Here is an 18,795-nt window from a genome sequence, read left to right on the forward strand (position 1 = left end):
TTCCTTCCCTCCTGATGCCCACAGCCAGATCAGGGGTTTCAGATCACTCTGCTTCCTGCCCTGATGCCATCTCTTGATGTCTCCTATTTTACCCTTTTTAAAAATTTAGGCACATGCCCCCCCCCCACACCATTGTACTGTTAAGTGCAACAACAACAACAAAATAATAATCCGAAGAAGTTAAAGAGTAACAAAAAAATTAGGTAAATATGTCCCCAAACCCACTTAGCTCATATTCATACTGTTATCAGAGGTGACATTGTCTGGATGGTGGTGGTGATGATGGGGAATAGGAACTTTGCAGATGAGTCAGGTATACTTCCAGAAGCATTTTCAGGTATACTTCCAGAAACATTTTTAAATTACTTAAAAGTTTTCTCATAATCCCTCCAAAATTATTCCTCAAGTAAAAAATATATGTCGCTTGTTACATGACATTTTAAACTAACTTTAATAGTCATTATGTTAATTTTCATAAAGGAAAGTTGTCATACTTTGGTTACATCAAAAACTTAATACATGAGAAGCACCACTGTTACACTTAATGCATTTCTTGGAAGGTTTGGCTGTGAGTTGGAAAAGCTTCTACTTCTGCTTCCTATCATTGATCCTAATGTTGTTGTGCCTAATATTTTCTGAACATTGATTGAAAGCACCTGTCACACTACTTTGTGATTCTAAGATCAATATTTCTCCACCTTTAATAGTGATGGAGATGTCTGTTCCCCAAGAACCATGGTCAAAATTTCTGCAGTTCCTGTCTTGTCCTTGAAGAGGTCAAGGGCACAGACATTGCAATCAGCAGCCAGAATTGTCTCTGCAGGAGAATTCCACCCATATGCGAGGTCTGACATGCCTTGATTAGATTTTTAACAGTCCTCCTGAGATAAATCATTTTTACTTAACAGGATGGTCACCAGACAATCCCAGGCTGACTTCATCAGATCGAGATACAGTACTATAATGGCAAAACCAACAGGGTAGTTAATTTTCCAGTCTTTTCTCTCCTCAGAAGTGTGTAACACAGGGGGAGAAAATACTCAGCAATGAAGTAAGCTGAAGGGAATGCCAAGATAAAATAAACAGAAGAATAATTCTGAAAGTCTGCTTCAGAACTTGGCAAGGAACAAATAGGCAAAGGTTGCACCTCATATGGGTGGAGTCTTTTAAGTGGATTTGAATGTCACTCTTCTTCTTTTTCTTTTCCCACTTAACCATAATACCACGGCTTATTGCTGCTGTTTGTTTTTCAAAGGGGGGCACTTTACCTAGTATATGAAGATAGAAGCATGGATATTTGGCTTGTACTGTACTTCAACTAATGTCCAGAATGTCAGTGTGCATCATGGGCGCAATGTTGTCAGAAACTCTACCTATTAAGTTTCTGCCTCTAAAAATGCAGGAACTTACTATCATATGTGGTGGACATGTGAAAAGGTCAAAATTTATTGGACACAGGTATGGGATCTAGCAAAAGAAGTCATACAGCAGAAGTTAGAGCTAAAACCTGAAATGGCATTATTGAATGTCATTTCAGGAGTAAATGATAACAAATCAAAGCATTGTCTTATGTATATACTCACAGCAGCTAGATTACTCTGGGCCCAGAAATGGAAAACAGAAGAGGTTCCAACGATAGAAGAGCTGCTAAAGAAGCTATGGGACATGGCAGAGCTGGACACTCTATCAGAGGCACTACGGGAAAAGCCAAGAGATTATGTAAAACAAAGCTGGGGACTAATATATTCTTGGGCCCAGAAGAAGACAGGAGTTTAGGGTGAAATTTATGATATATGTATGAACTAATTAGTATACACTGCAAACTGATATAGGGAGAATAGAGGGGTTAACGAGGCTAGAATCTTTGACTCCAAAGGGGGGTGTTAGCGAGTTTTTTTCTTTCCGTATACGTAGTCTGGTTTTTTCTTTCTGTTTTTGTCTTTTTCTTATCCTTTTCCTTTTTTTACTGTTTTATGGTTTTTTGTATGTCAGAAATTATCAATTAATAAAAAAGAGTTTCTGCCTCTTATCAGTCTTTATTTCATCTGGAATGTTACCAATGAGTTCCTCCAACTGGTATAGATGAAGAAGCTTTAATTTTTCATATGTTTCATATTATTTATCGAATACCTAAGTAATGGTAACTTAACTACTTTCAAGATGCAAGATTTCACTCAGGTTCCTGATTATGTTGTGTTAATGTCCCACAACTTTCCTATTGTAAAACTAAATTATTTATTCATTTATTTTGGTAGGTATTGCATGTTCTTTGTTGTATTGTTTTACAACTAACTGATACTGACAGAAGACCTTGCCATGCATTTAGTTCTGTAATGCATGTTGGAAATTACTGATTTAAATAAAAACAGAATTCTCCGATCTATGCAACACTTAACTGAAATTATTCCTTCAATCATAGATGGAATAGAAATATTTGGACAATATGTATGTATGTATGTATGTATGTATGTATGTATGTATGTATGTATGTATGTATGTATGTATTTATACATACATACATACATACATACATACATACATACATACATACATACATACATACATACATACATACATACATACATACATACATACATACATACATACATACAATGTGTGCATATGTAAATTTGCAGACATTTATGTTCTGCCTTTCTGGTATCTATGTGTTACTTAGAGCAGCTTAAAAGAATTTAAGCAATAAAACAAATAATTTAAAATGCAGTAAAAGCAAAAAGGCAGCAAAAATACAGAGGAAGAGATAATAGGTTAAACCACTGGTTCTTAACCTTGGGTTACTCAGGAGTTTTGGACTTCAACTCCCAGAAGCCTTCACCATCAGCTCTGCTGGGCTGGGGTTTCTGGGAGTTGCAGTTCAAAATTACCTGAGTAACAAAGGTTAAGAACCACTGGGTTAAACAACCTTTAAGCAAAAAAAAAAAAAAAAAAAAAAAAAAAAAAAAAAAAATCTAAGAGGTAGTACTTGTCTGAATTCTCTATTAAGCAGAGAAAAATAACTAGAGAATTGGCCACTCATGTTAGTGCTGATTCATTGAATGATTCTTATAGAATATGAATATAAGGATGCTTGCTGCTGGAAATGGTAAACATTTCCTGTGTTCAAACCACACTTTCCTACAACAAAAATATAGCCATTTAATTAATATTTATTTAGCCTTAAAATTAGAGTCCTGTACTTCAAACATTAGCTACTGTTTTGAATTTTCATGAAAAACAACTTACAGACAACATTACTGTTGTGTACATGAATATTTATTATGCTGTTTTAATTTAGAGCTGGGTGATATCAGCAGGGTCAAAAGCTGTTTTTCAGATTTGTTTGAGTGCCACACTGCAAATGGAGTGGGGCGAAAGGTGGAGGATGTAGCCAAACAGGCAAATTTGCACATTTTATTTTTTACTTTAAAAAATTAATACAATAGTTATATACTGTAGAGGTTGCTAAAATTTGTTTAGTGAAGATATGGTATCGACAAAAAAGGGGGTAACTTTAAAAGCCCCCCCAATACCTTCTAGTGGCCATTTAAAAGAAAAAGATTTTTAATGGGAGGGGTTGTTGTCCATGTAAGTTGGGATTCTGATCACTCAGGGTCCGAACTCATGTGGTGAGTGTACATGGATAGCAGAACTCAGATCTGACTTCCTTCATGTGTAGGAAGGTGATGAAACGGGACAGAGAAGCAGAGTTAAGGTGCTCCCTTCTTCTTCTTCTTCTTCTTCTTCTTCTTCTTCTTCTTCTTCTTCTTCTTCTTCTTCTTTTTTGAATATATGTCTGAAAAGAGCACTGAGCTGTAAGGATTTCAACAGCAATCTGGTTTGAGGCTTATGTTTGGGACAGAAACAAGTGTTGGATGACCTAAACTAGGGAAAGGTAAAAATGGAATTGAATTACAGAATTTGCAGCAGCTTTCCTATTTTGACCGTGATGTTGTTCTAGACTACTTGGCTGGACTGACTTTGGGATTCATGGCATTATAGCGGATTTCCTTTTTCCTAGAAGACAGTTCTGGGGGACTTTTGTTCCAGTCCATAGCTTTTCGTATATGGTGTGCTTCAGAGCTGTCTTCTCTCTTCCCAGTTATGAAACCATTAGGAGAAATTATCCATCATTATGGGCTGAAATGTTATCAATATGCTGATGATATGCATCTCTATCTCTCATTTGCACCTGCTTATCAAGGGAGGTTGTGAAACTTTTTAATTGATGCTTAGGGTAATTTTAGAATGACGGCAAACAAACTGAAATTTAATCCAGATAAGATGGGAATGCTGTGAGTAAAGAAACAAGCCAGTCTGGATGGAAGATTGTAAATAAATGGGGTTGCAGTGCACATGGCACAGTGCACAGCTTGGGGTGTTCCTTGAATTGATGCTGTCAATGGAAGAAGAAGTGGCTAGGAATCCCTTTCATCAGCTTAGGTTACTATGCCAACTATAACGCTACCAAGGGAATGGACCTAGGTGCAGTTACCTTTGCAAAAGTGACATGAAGGTTAGATTAGGAATTCCTTGATGATATTTAGATGACCAGATGACAGCAAAATTTCCAATCTATAGGGATAGTATGGATGTTCAGTTTTGATGCTTTTTGTTATTACTGCTAGGTTTTCAGTGTTTTTTATTTTGTATGGTGGGTATGTATGAATAAAATAAATAATATATTTTTAAAATGTTAGATTACTGTAATGTATATGGGGATGAGGATTCCCAGTGTGGTGTAATGGATAGAGTGTAGGACTGAGACTTTGGAGAACTGGGTTTGAATGCCTGCTCAGATATGGAAACTCACTGGGGGAACAGAACTGGAAAAACCACTATTTTTGTGTGTGTTTTTCTTGGCTCGTTTCTATGGGCTAGTTTTTACTTTAAAGTCGTAAATAGTCCTAAATAGTTTGTAACATTTGAATGACAATCTACAGTACAACTGATCAACCTGTTCGTGTTTTAAGATATTGGAGGCTCCACTTACGTGTTTGCTCATGTGAATGATCAAGCTGAGGTGTGTGACTTCTTTTAGGAGTGGTCTCACATGTATGACATGCATGGAACCACAGCTTCATGTGGTACTAATATTGCAAGACTTCAAATTGCTATTTTATTATCTTAGAACTGCATAGCTAGAAGGGACCCGATGGATTACTGAATGCAGTCCCTGTCAATGAGGCATATTGTGAAATCAAACTCCTAACCTCTGGCCTTCCAGCCAGATACGAGCAAACCACTGAGCTATACAGCAAATCGATTTAACTTTTGTTTTAGTAAGCATACTGTATTTTATTTCTATCTATTGTCTTGGTATCAACAATTTTATTTGTTTCAGTGACACTGAGTTTCATTTTGCTATTTCTTTGGGAGCTTTGCTGTATTTTGTTGATTATTCTTACTTGCCATCTTTACGCTCCTTTTCTATTAGTTTTTAAAAATACTATATGGTGGTTTTAATATTATTTCCACCTAGTATTTATAGTATCAAAGCTACTTTGCAAGGTTTTTGCCCTTAACAGTGGCCTATTTAATATTTAAATATTGGTTTGGCTCTTTACATTTTATTGGATAAGCTGTTGTTTTTAAGCTTCCTTGAGATACAAAAGAGGTTATAGGGCAGGGACCAGTTTTGCATATCCATTTCCAAGAAAGTACAATAACTTGTTTCTTATTTGTCAGAAACAACTGAGGCAGTCATCTATCAACATACCACTCAGACACACCTGGAAAAACATCATGCTACAAGGAGCAAGGAATGCACTAGATTTCTTCATATCAGTTAATTACTAGTTTCAGTGCATTCCTTACATCCAACTTCCAAGCTGTCTCCTTCATGGAGGAAAAACCTAAATACACAAAGTGCTACACTTCAACTCCTTCCCCTCATTCACTTTACTATACAGGAAGCAGGTGGCCTTAATTTATCTCAGATTTCACCAGTGGTGTTTGGTTTCCATTCAGAACATGTCTCCAAAAATATGAGGATTAAAATGTTTCTATCTCTCTCTCTCTCTCTCTCTCTCTCTCTCTCTCTCTTTATTTATTTATTTATTTATTTATTTATTTATTTATTTATTTATTTATTTATTTATTTATTTATTTATTTATTTATTTATTTATTACTTTGAAACTGGACCTTGCACAAATACCAATTGTGACACAGATGTACGTAGCAGACAGCCTGCTCTTGCTCTGTGCCAAATTTGGAGATGTTTTGGGAAATGCTTTTTGAATTATGATTTCTGAAAAGCAGAACCGTTTTTACCCGCCCCCTTACTGACTTCATGGACTTTTTCTGCCTGCAGATTTAAAACAGATCAGATACACTGGAGAGACCAAACTTGCTTATCTTGAAAAGGAATGGTTAGTCCCACCCAATTTTTTTATTTGGAAGAAATCCAAGGGGTGTGTGTGTGTGTGTGTGCACGCACACATGTGCGCACGTGCGTGTTAAACAGAATCTGAGAAAAGTGATTTGAGAGATTGCACTTGTTGAAACACAGCCCTGACAATTGCCTTGTGTTTGGATGAGAAGTGGTTAACTGATGAAAAAAGGAGTCACCTTGGATTTTCCTTTATGTGTTGTCACTCTGAATGGTTAGCAGAAGAGGATATCCAGTAGTAGACCATCTTGACTGCTGCCCTTGGTGTTGTCAACATTCAGGCTGCCCTTTGCTATGTAAAGCTTGGCATCTTTTTTTCTGCTGGCAATGCAAGCATGAGATTGTGCAGGAGTATCCGGCCATTTCCTGGCTTTTTAATTTGTGGGTAGAGAAGCACAATATCCTACATTAATAAACCCAACCTTTTTTTTTGGGAAGAGTTGCATCTCCAAAGCTTTCGTTGGTCTTGCCCTGAGGTAAGGTAAAAAGCCCGCTTCTTGCCGCTGAGGCCTCTTTTGGCCGTGTCTGTTAGGCAGAGCGCCCCTCTCCACACCAGAGGGCGCTTGAAGACTCAGCTGTCTCTATGGTTACCGCTGGGTGCGTAGCGGCTCTTACGACGCTGACGCAGTGGGCGGCCCGGCGGGTAGAGGCGGTCTTGGCACGGGCGGAGGCGGCATTGGAGAATTGCGGGGAGGGGGGGGAAGGCCGGCAGCGAGCCCTGGAATGAAGGTGGCGGCGGCGGCGGCTCTGGCCCGGTGGCGGCGCCGCCGGAGACGGAGGCAAACGGGTGAGAGGCTGCGATGACGTGCTTGGCTTGGGAGGGGGCTGAGAGGTGACGCCAGTGGCGGTTATGTGTGTGTGTGTGTGTGTGGGGGGGGAGAATCAAGGGAGGGCGGATACCCTCTCTCGCTGCGGGTGGAGAGCCCGCCTGTGCCGGGCATGGCGGGAGGCGGGGGAGTCCAGCGGGGTTGGGGAACGGGCACCTCCTCCTTCTTCCCGGTGAGGAAAGGCGGGTAGAGGCCGTTTTGCCTCCGGCGCGGGAGCACGCGAAGAGGTGCCCCTGCCCTAGCATATGGCAAGGCGGGCAGGGACTAGGTGCTTTCCCCTTCCCCCTTCCATCTAGCGCCGCCGCCGCCGCCGCCAGAGGTGAAGGGCCCCGTTGCCATGGTGAACGGGGAAGCATCCCTCCTCCCTCAGCGCTGCCGGCATGGGAGTCGGGCGGGTAAGGAGCGACCCTTCTCTTTCGTGCCCAAACAGGTGCCTCACGCGGCGGCGGCGGCTGCTCCTCCTGATGAAACACCCGCTTTCCCCCCCGTCTTCCAAGGCTCAGTGGCCTTGGAAAGAGTGAGTGGGGTGGGGGAATATTCTGCGGCGTGGAGCAGGAGGAGGAGGAGGAGGCAGGGCGTGGGGGCGGGAGGAGGAAGTGCATCCTCGAGTGGCTTTTGGGGCAGTGGCTTTTCATGTAGCCTCCGGCGCCTTTCCCCTGTCTCCCTTCCGCCTCGTCACCCAGCACCCCTTTTTCCAGTAAGCATGGTAGGGTGTTGCTTATTGCGGGATGAGGTTTAGAGGAGTGGAGGACCTAGGTTTGGGGCTGTGCAGAAACAGCTGGCAGGCAAGCTTATATTGATTCATGTGCATATCTCTCTCTGCATGTGCGTGCAAAAGGAGAAACGTGTGGCCTTTGATTAACGGTTTTTTTAAAATAATAGCCTATCGGACCCGTTTAATCTGTAAGGTTTTTTTTTTTTTTGCACTCTTAATGGGTTTATCCAGTTGATAGGGGTGTTGAAGACTCTTCCTTCATGTATTCTGGTTGCTCTGCCTTGAATTTCAGCAAAAATACCATTCATGTTTGCATGTGCATTCTCGGAATTAGATTAGTATTCATAAGAATTTACATGAGCATGGATATCTTTCTGTATCTTAGCATGAGGGGAAGGGATTTGGTCTTCCACCTCTGAATATATTTTCTAGAAAGAGATATACAGTATGTGAATTATGAATATCATACAGTATTATTGCCCTAGAGTCCTTAATTTGAATGTTAGGTGTGCTCAAATTATATTGAACTCAATAAGATCTTTCCCAATGCATTGTTACTCACTGAAGTTTTTCTTAGTTTTGTAGGACTTTTCCAAGTGTGTTTAAGGATTTCAGTCTTAATTCCATTGAATGAACTGGGACTTAAGCATGCTTAATTTTTCACAGGATTTTGCATTTATGTTTGGGTTATTGCCCAGGGGACCCATACTGAGGTGGAAATCAGACAGATGTTGCAACCAACAGCCTTAAAGGACTGACATGGGAAAAATTGTTAGATTGAATCAAGGGCTAACTTAGTGGTCACCTTGCAAATCCTGCACATTGTACGTGTCACTTTGCTTGTTATGTGAACTGGATATTTATTGGTTTTGTGTGTGCTTATGAAGTGAAATAGCTAATGATGGAAATTATGGCTCTGAAGAGATAAATGAAGGCTGTGTGAAGGATTGTGACATATAGAAAATGTTGAAGAGCTTGGAAAAAAAATTTTAGTTGTTGGACTTCCAGTGATGATACCATTTCTTTGGTTGAATTGCAGTGGTATTCCTAGGGAAAACAGTGGTCAGAGTTGAAATAGATAATAAAGCTTTCCAGAAGTGTAAATGTATGGCACTGGACGTATTGAAGATCCAGATGTGTTTCATCCATGCATTAGATCTGAAACCACTTATTAATTTTGTGTTCTTTCTACCAAAGTGTTACTAAATAGAGCAGGTAGTGAAATTCAACGTTATAACATATTGCACAGAATGGAAGTATGATGTATGCTATGGTACTGAGGCTTGCAAACTTTGACTCAGAGAAATACATTTTGTCTCATTTATTTATTACAAAGATACCCTTCTGGTGATCTTAGTAGGAAATATTATTTTTCCTTTCTTTTAGTAGACAGGACATACTATCTGTAGGGATTTTTTTGCTCATTATGCTACAAACAAAAATTAAAAGCATTTGGGATTTCTTCTTGGTCTTGAGTGTATGATCTTTGATCCATCTGTAAAGTACTGCAAGTAAGTGCTATGTGGGCTAATAGTACTGTCGTACATTGTGAGTGAGGACTTCTGGTAAAGATGAGCTGGGCAGACAGATCTACACCAAGTTATTGTTTGAAATCCTCCCATATTATAGGGTGAAATTACATTTAAAACTGCTGATGAAGCTATAATTAACATAAACACAGTAGGTCTTGGTTGTATTTTAGTTCTCATCCCCTCTGTAAGCGCTCTTTAGGGTCCTTTGAGTGTCTAAGTACATTTTCAAGTGTTCATTAAGAATTATTTAAAGGATGTTGCCATTATGCTGTCTACTGTGATGATAATAATGTCCCGTCAAGTCTGTTGTGACGTATGGTGATGACTCTTTTCAGGGTTTTGTAGGAAGAGAGTTCTCAGAAATGGTTTATCATTTCATTCTTCTAAGGCAGTGGTGTCAAACTGTGGCCCTCCAGATGTTCTTAGCCTACAGCTCCCAGAAGCCTTCAGCACCACCTCTGCTGGCCAGGATTTCTGGGAGTTGAAGTCCAAGAACATCTGGAGGGCCACAGTTTGACACCACTGTTCTAAGGGCACACTGGGATTGTAGAGCTTGCCCAAGGCCACACAGGCTGATTCTCCTTGGAAGATGTTATAGTGGCAAATCGAACTTCCAACTTCTGGCTCCACAGCCAGACACCTGAACCACTGAGCATATATACAAGCAGAAAAAGTTAATTTGAAGATACTGGAGGTCTTGACTACTCCATTTTTACCCATGTCTGTAATGTCCCCTTAACACCTTTGACCTTGACCTTCCTTCCTTCCTTCCTTCCTTCCTTCCTTCCTTCCTTCCTTTTGTAGGACACAGGAAGTTATGCATTGTCTTTCCATTTTCCCATTATTTCTCCTTCCTGTCTTATTCTGTCTTGGCTTAAAAAAAACCTTCATTCTCAGAGAGGCAAAATAGGAAACAATAATGAAGTATCACTGACTGATATGTTGAAGCAAGGATGAATAGTTACTAGACAAACTAGTGAAAATTAAGGGTCTGTGTTCAAATTACAAATATTTCCAAAATTATTAGATTGGTTTCCCATTTGCAAATAAAAGTTTATTTTAATTCAATGTGTTTTGTCAAGAGCACTTGCTCAACTTAGAAATAGGTTTGGTTTACAGGTACCTCTAAACCATCATTTAGTTTTACATACAGAAACCTGAGGCATAGGCACATCCCCTCCCTTCCCTTCCTCTGTATGGCTGTGAGGGAATTAGAAGCGTTTGCTTCTGTTTTCAACTAATCAGAGTCTATTCTTAGGTGCAAACTGGGAGATAGAGTTAGTGGTAACTGTGATTTATCTGAACAAATCAGGATGATTACTCGATATTTGAAGTTGGTTTGCCTGGACAAATTATAGTTTAAAGTAACCACACTTTCTCCCATTTTACATACAGTCACAAACTATGCTTAGCTGAAAATGGAAGCATTTGCTTCCATTCTCTCCTTACACCTATACCATCATAGGGAAGCAGGGAGAGGAGGGGTGGACAAGTCCCAAAATGCTCAGTTATATCAGACCAATTAAATAAATTATATATATTTTAAAAAACATTGTGGCACCTTAAAGACTAAATGCTATATTTTAATGTGAGCTTGTGTGGACAAGTCCACTTCCTCAGAGTGTAAAGCTAAATTATAGTTTATCGTTGCATATGAACTAGTTCACTAACTGTAGGAGTGGCATGGGCGTATTCATATTAGTTTAACCAAGTCATTTTTAAAGATAACCTCATTATTTACTTTTTTCCCCAAAATTTAAAAATAGGATTTTAATGCTTAAAATCTATTTGTTTTTTATTTCTGATCATCAGTTTTTATGCATTCTGGCTGAACACGAAAGTGGTTTGCAGCCCAACTCAGGCTCAATGTAGAAAATGATACTTGGCAATTAAGACAATGAAGAAAGCTAAAATTACTTAAGATTTCTGAAGCTCAAAGTTTTATGGAAGGAATTCTGTACTAATCTTTATGTCATTAATCTGCCTGTTTGTGCGCACTTATGTTTACCATTGACATTATTTCTACACTTTCAGGACAGCATACAAAGCCTATGTGGGATTTGGTAGGAAAAAAACAGACAGATGAGATTAACCTTACTAAGTGCTCTTGTGCTGTCTGTCATCCTAGCTAACCTAGCCAAGTTACTATGGGTATAAATGTGATGACCTTGTCCAAACTACTCTGAACTTTTTTGAGGAAGTGTCTTCTACAAAAGTTCCGGAAGTGCTGCAAGACAGGGAGAAAAGATGGGGTGGTGGTGGTGGTAGCATAATGAAAGAGGGCTGTGTTGCACCATACTTGAATGGTTGTCATACAGTAGAGGGGAGAATCTGTTCTCGATCATCCCAGAGTGCAGAGCACATAATAATGAGCTCAAGTTACAGGAAACCAGATTTCAAGTTGAATATCAGGAAAAATTTCTGTTAGAGCAGTACAGTAATGGAACCTATTACCTTGGGAGGTGATGAGCACTCTAATGCAAGAGGCACTCAGGAAAAATTTAGACAACCATTTGGATTTGGATTCCTGCATTGAGCACTGAGTTGGATTCAGTGGCCTTATAGGCCCCTTCTAATTCCATTACTCTATGATTCTATTATCATCAAGATTAACGTATACATTACAGCACAGTGTTTTTACAGACAAACAGCTCATTTCCTCAAACACATGGCATGCAGTATTTCAGGTATATACCGTATATATGGTTGCAAGTAGGAGGTAGAAAAGAGAGGTGAGAGTAAATTTAAATGCAGAATTAGTAACAAGGACAGTTACACTACTAAATATGTCCTGGCCAGCAGGCAGTATGATACAAATCTGTTATCCACTTCAGACTTCTGGTGATGTGCTGGAAAGTTTTGATAAAGCAGTTTCTCATGCTGTTTATACTTTGAAATTGTTATTGTCATAAAGCAATAAAAAGTTACCTTCAAAGGGTGGTTTGCTGTAGAGAGCACTGGAAGATATATAAATATTGAGGTATGTACAAAACTGTTGTGCTAACCAGATTATCGATACATGTAGTGTGCATTGGCAAAGCAGCTACCATGTTCTTTAGACTCACAAGGAGACTATGGCTCAATAAGAAGCTGATGGCATTCACCAAGATCCAGGTCTATAGAGCCTGTGTCCTGAGCACACTCCTGTACTGCACTGAGTCCTGGACCCTTCATGCACGGCAGGAGAGCAAGCTGAACACATTTCATATGCGTTGCCTCCGACACATTTTTGGTATCACCTGGCAGGACAAAGTTCCAAATAGAGTAGTCCTAGATCGAGCTGGAATTTTTAGCATGTATACATTACTGAAACAGTGACGTCTACGTTGGCTTGGGCATGTTGTAAGAATGGCTGATGGTCAGATTCCAAAAGATCTCCTGTATGGAGAATTAGAGCAGGGACATCGCCCCAGAGGGAGACCACAACTGCGACACAAAGATATCTGCAAGTGGGATCTGAAGGCCTTGGAAATGGATCTCAACAGATGGGAAACCCTGACATCTGAGCGTTCAGCCTGGAGACAGGCAGTGCATCACGGCCTCTCCCAATTTGAAGAGACCCTTGTCCAGCAGGCCGAGGCAAAGAGACAATCGCGAAAGCAGCAAAATCAGGGAGCTAGGTGAGGTATAGATTGTATTTGTCCTCAGTGTGGAAGGGATTGTCACTCTCATATTGGCCTTCTCAGCCACACTAGATGCTGTTCCAAGTCCACCATGCAGAGCACGATACCGTAGTCTCTTGAGACTGAAGGATGCCTATTCCTAGTGTACCGAGAAACTATTATCCTAATTCAAACATTTTGTGATAGATTGGAACTTGCCAGTTCTTTTTAAAAAGTATGTATTTCACTTTGGCTCTTTTTTTGGTAGAGGGAGTGCCTCTTTCATTTTTGTGTTGTTGTTTTTTTAACCAATCCCTTTATTTTTTGAGAAAGTGAAATAATTTTTTGAATTTTCCATTCATGTTTCCCCATTTGTGTTTACTTCCTAAAAGCTCTACAGACTCATTTAAAGCAACTCAAAGTGGAGGCAGCACAACAGAGAATCAATCTACTCCAAAAAGAAAGAAAAATTAGCAGACCTATGTAGGCAGCGCTATCCACTGATCACAGCAGACCTTTTGGATCTATATAGCACAGGAGGGGGAAAAGACAAGGAAGCGGCCAGGGAAGCAGACACTGGCTACCTGGCATACAGAGATACCCACTCACCAAAGTAACCAACAACAATGCAACATGAAGAACAACGTGAGAGAAATGCCCCAGTCTTTGCCCAGCCAAAACAACATGCACTCAAATAGCCCAGTGGCACACTGCCAGAGTCACAGAGTCAAATCCCTTGGCCAGCACACCACCATAGACTCAGACAAAACAGTTCCAATGCCCCCATCCCCATTATATATCTTCAGCAGAATAAATCATAGTAAATTAACCAAATAATTTTTTTTTAAAAAAACCACATCATATCCACTTGTATCTGCCATTGGCTTCTGTATCTTTTTTCTTTTCCTTTCTTTTTTTTTTGGTCAGATATTGTCCTGTGTATAGAATGCAAAAAGGCATTGCTGAAAGAGGATACCATATATTGCATTGAAAGAAAGTGAATGAATTTCTGACATTGTAGCATTGTTACGTCCTGCCCTGATTTTACCAGGATGCATTTGGGCACTGAGCTGACATGGGGTTTTGTAGCAGTGTCCTGTCCCTATGTTTGCATCCACATTGCTCTGCTTTTCCTCTGAGGAAGATCATTCAGTAATAGATGCTTAATATCATCATGCTAATATACATATCATCATAGTACAATATACATACTGCAATATACATACAGCAATATACATCACTGCATATGTTTTTCTCATACTTATTGAGTCTTGTTTTCAGGACAAAGTTTGAAGAAGTGCAGAGAATCAGAAATTATTTAGCCAGAAACTATAGTGGTATTTGAAAAGTATTTCCATCAGGTAGTCACAGATGTACAACATGAGTACTTTCTTAAAAGCTGTTTTCACACAAGTCTTTCTTACTGATACATAAGTATCATGAAGTGCTCAGAATGTTACTGTATTTCTTACTGGGTGAAAAGAATTTAAAATACAGTGGTGCCTCGCTAGACGATTGCCTCGCAGGACGAAAAACCCGCAAGACGATTGTTTTTTGCGATCACTATGGTGCCTCGCAAGACATTTTTTTTTCTATGACCACGCTTCGCAAGATTTTTTTGTTTTTGTTTTTTTAGACTGATGCTTCGTAAGACTTTTTTTTTGAGACTGATGCATAGGGAACCTCACAAGAAATTTTTTTCACAAGACGACGGTTTGTATGATAAAGTGTTTTGAAGTAGCGTTTGCTGAGATGTAACAGAATTAGAAAATGTGCTCTTAAATTTTGCTTGTGACTTTGGTCAATATAAATATGCAATTTCTTGGTTTCTCCTAGGCTCCTAGGACCTTGCAGCTATGGTTTTCTCTTCAAGTGGGTACAAGGGTTCCGATGTTAGCTGAAGTGTTCAAGTAAAATTGTAAAATTGTGTTCCCAACTATAATGTAAAATTGGATTGTGCACGTGTCGCAATCATTGGCATCACTTTTTTTGATGTCTTACAAGGCGTTTGGTTTCTTATGAACTTTTCCCAAGTCTTCAGAAACTGAATGTTACTGCACGGTGCCACAGAAATAAAGGACTAATGCAGCATTTTTAAAAAGTGAAGGTCACCATATTTTTTTGTATTTATAGAAGTAAGGTTTCCAGTTTCCTTATATTTCCATGAGGAAATATGTTTCTTTATAGCACTGTCAGACTTTTCTTCTTCTTCTTTTCCTTTGGTTGATTACTTGAATCATAGAATAGTGAAGTTGGAAGCGGCCTATAAGGCCATCAAATCCAACCCCCTGCTTGATGGAGAAATTTAAACCATATAAAACATATATCTGCCAGGTGGTTGTCTAAGTTTCTCTTGAATGCCTCTAGTGTTGGAGCACTTACTACCTCTTGATTTCATTGGTTCCAGTGTCGTACTGCTCTAACAGTTAGAAAGTTCTTCCTGATAATCAACCGAAATCTGACTTCTTGTAACTTGAGCCCATTGTTGCGTGTCCTGTACTCTGGAATGATTGAGAACAGATCCTGCCCCTCCTCTGTATGACAGCCTTTCAAGTATTTGAAAAGTGTTATCATAGCACCCATCTGTCTTCTTTTCTCAAGGCTAGACATGTTCAGTTCTTTCAGTCTTGGTTTCCAGCCCCCTGATCCTCCTCTGAATTTGTTCCAATTTGCCAGCATCCTCCTTGAAGTGTGATATCCAGAACTGGACGCAATACTCAAGGTGAGGCCTAACTAGTGCTGAATAGAGGGGAACTAGTGTCTCGCGAGATTTGGAAACTATACTTCTGTTAATGAAGTATGCACATTTTCTCTTTTCAGTGTTAGAAATACAAGAACACATCTCTTTTCAGTGTTGGAAAAACAAGAACACATCATCATCTGACAGCAAACATTGCAATTATCAAGAGTGTCTTTCTTCATACCATCAACAGATAATGCCTGTTTGTTATACATGGATTGGATCAGAATGTGGAGGATGGGGATGAACTCCCAGTCCCATAATTCAGCAGGGACCTTTACCTCCATGATGTTCCTGCGCTGTTGCTTCACATACTCCCCAAAGTGCCATACTGTACCTTTACAAGTCACAAGGATTATCTGTGATGCACAAAAGTGCATGGGGGTGCTTTTCAGAGGGTGTGAAGAAGTAGTGAAGGAACGACATGGAAGTAAGAGGGCTGCTCTACCTCCTGCTATTTTGATAGCTCCCAGTCCAATATTTGGCTTGGGAAGTTCCTGCTGAATTATGGAACTGGAAGTGCATCCCCCCCCATTCCAATTCTAGTAGAGGCTTACTGTAAAGGCTGAGGTAGAGTTTGGACATATGTAACTTGATGATAGCCTGATAATACCCCACTCAAAAGCTCTATGTAAAAGGAAGAAAGTACTACAGTCTAGTGCTGCAGTCTAGATTGGTTTGCTCATGGAGTTGGGTGCCTAGCTGCATAGGTTCAGAGTTTGATACCCCACTATGCCTTTTGGGAGAAAAGTCAGCCAATATACAGACGAGTTGCAGATTGCCAGAATGCCCTTAGAAGAAGGGAATAGTAAACAGTTCTGAGTGTTTCTACTGAGAAAACTGTGTGAAGAGTCAGTACAGTGTAACTCAAGAGTCCAGAACACATAAAATATGAAGTGGCAGGTCTTGCTATAGTTGGATGACCTGTTCTTGCTCTTGTAATGTGTTGAATCAAGAAATACAGATTCCCAAAACCCTTGAGAGTCACCTCTACACTACACATTCTATATTAAGTGGACTTTAGTGGCCAGTGGCCTGAACACAGTATGAGACAGCTTTAGAAACTATGTATAGGAGACCTGAGAAGACAGAAAAGTGTTTAGAATGCAGATCCTGGACATCGCCCAGTCAAAATAAAGCATTCAAGTTCCACCAATTTTAGCTGGGATTTATATCTAATTATCCTATTGAAATCAGTAGGACTTGAAAACTTTGGTTGCCCCGTGCAGCTTGTGGGGATATAGTGAGAGTTCGATGCTTAGTTTAAAAAAAGAGAGGACAGGAAGGTATAGGCTTAATGCTTAATTTTAATCTAGAAAGTATATAAGTGTTTGTTTACATGAAAATGTTCTACCAAGCTAAAAAAACCTACAAAGATTGTTGTGAATATGACATCCAGATCTCTCTTGAGATATTTCAGCATAATTCTTGAGTATGTGCCTCTTGACAACACCTTTCTCAATTGAAATCAAAGCTGCAGATTTTTCTCTAGGGTACCAAGTATTGTGCTACATTTGCTGCTGTGGGGATACCTTTCGATTTATTCCTGAGGAATATAGACAAGGAAAGCCCAACATTGAAATTGACATTGCAGACTTTTTAGAATTTGTCGGCAGGATACTGATTTCCTCCTTCTTACAGCTGCTGCTTGGAAAATCCATATGGATGACCAATTTCAGTGTAATTACAGATGGGCAAGCAATAGAGTGCTCACCACAAATAAATTGGCCTCCCTACAATGGCATACCTGAATACTGAGATCCTTAAAAGGCATCCAGTGGGGATGATGGACAGTGTTGTTTATTCCCCTGGTACATGGTGGAAGATGCTGTAGGAGAACATCTAAACACTCTAGAGAGAAGGAGAGTGCTGAACTATTGGGAATCATGCTATTTTCAAACAACTGTAACTCTGCCTGCTGTGTTTGCTGCGTCTCTGTCACTGTGGACTGCAGCCATCTAATTGCAGAACTGGGTCGTGCTCTGTCCATCTGTGAATCACTGCTCTGCAGCTCTTGTCTTCCTCTCCTTGCAGCCTTGATGTGCAACACCTGCTTAGGGGAGCAGTAGTTAAGAACTGAGCTTCTCCCATCTGGGACATTCCTTTGGAGGAGCCACTTTGGAGGAACAAGGGGGTGAAGGCCAGAGACTCAGCTGAGGAAAAGGGATTTGTAGGGTCCAATTGTTTATTTGCTTATCAGGTCTGTTTTTGGTTGTTTGATACAGCTGAGGCAATCATCTGCTGAGAAGGGATGAAATTTCAAAAGAGAGCGGAGTGAGGAGTAACAGGGAACAGCCATCAGAGTAAGGGGGCATATGATAGAAACAAAAATGATAATGGGAGAGGGTGAATAAGTAGCAAAGTGTGCTGCTTATATACCGCCCCATAGCGCTTCAAGCACTCTCTGGGCGGTTTACAATTTTAAATTATGCAGGCTACACATTGCATAGTAGGGTGTTGGTTACTTCAAAATTGTCTCTCACTGTAGATACTGTACCGTAATTGGATAGTCTTATAAACAGTACCCCCGAGTTGAAAGTGGTACTTCTAAATGCCAGATCAATGGAAGAAAAAATTTCAGCTGTCCAGGACTTGATTCTGGATGAGCAAGCTGATTTGGCTTGCTTTACAGAGACCTGTAACAACCTGCCACAAATAGTGTTGGGTTCCATTCATGTTACAAGGCATATTCTGCTTATCCTGTTATAATGGATACTTTTCCATCAGGGCAGCCTAAGAATGTGGAGAAGATTATTGGAAAGATGAAAGCCACCACATGTGTGTTAGATCCTTGCCCTTCATGACTTATAAATAGAGCCAGAGGAGGGCTAGCCAAGTGAGTAAGAAGTATAATAAGTGCTTCCTTGCAGCAAGGTAGGCTGCTGGTGTGCACAGGGGAAGTAGCTGTAAAGCCTCTGATGAAAAAGCAGTCCTTGAACTATATTAGATCATCATTGGCCAGGCTCCAGTATTCTGTTTTTGGGCAAGTG

The 18,795-nt window shown here is 40.1% G+C and overlaps 1 protein-coding gene across 6 annotated transcripts in view; it reads left to right on the forward strand.

The window, feature by feature from the left end:
• Positions 1–7,059: 7,059 nt before the first annotated feature.
• The window catches only part of DAGLA (diacylglycerol lipase alpha), a 166,040-nt gene continuing 154,304 nt past the window's right edge, over positions 7,060–18,795 (forward strand). For 4 of the 6 annotated variants that reach the window (XR_012082376.2, XM_072985529.2, XM_072985528.2 and 1 more), the window contains exon 1: positions 7,060–7,176. The gene's annotated coding sequence lies outside the window, so the exon portion shown is untranslated. Of the gene's footprint in view, positions 7,177–7,518; positions 7,612–18,795 lie in introns of those variants that run through there. The other 2 variants (XM_078383582.1, XM_078383581.1) reach the window with 1 other exon arrangement.

Source organism: Pogona vitticeps, chromosome 1, assembly GCF_051106095.1.
Source record: "Pogona vitticeps strain Pit_001003342236 chromosome 1, PviZW2.1, whole genome shotgun sequence".
In the NCBI taxonomy this organism is placed as follows: Eukaryota; Metazoa; Chordata; class Lepidosauria; order Squamata; family Agamidae; genus Pogona; species Pogona vitticeps.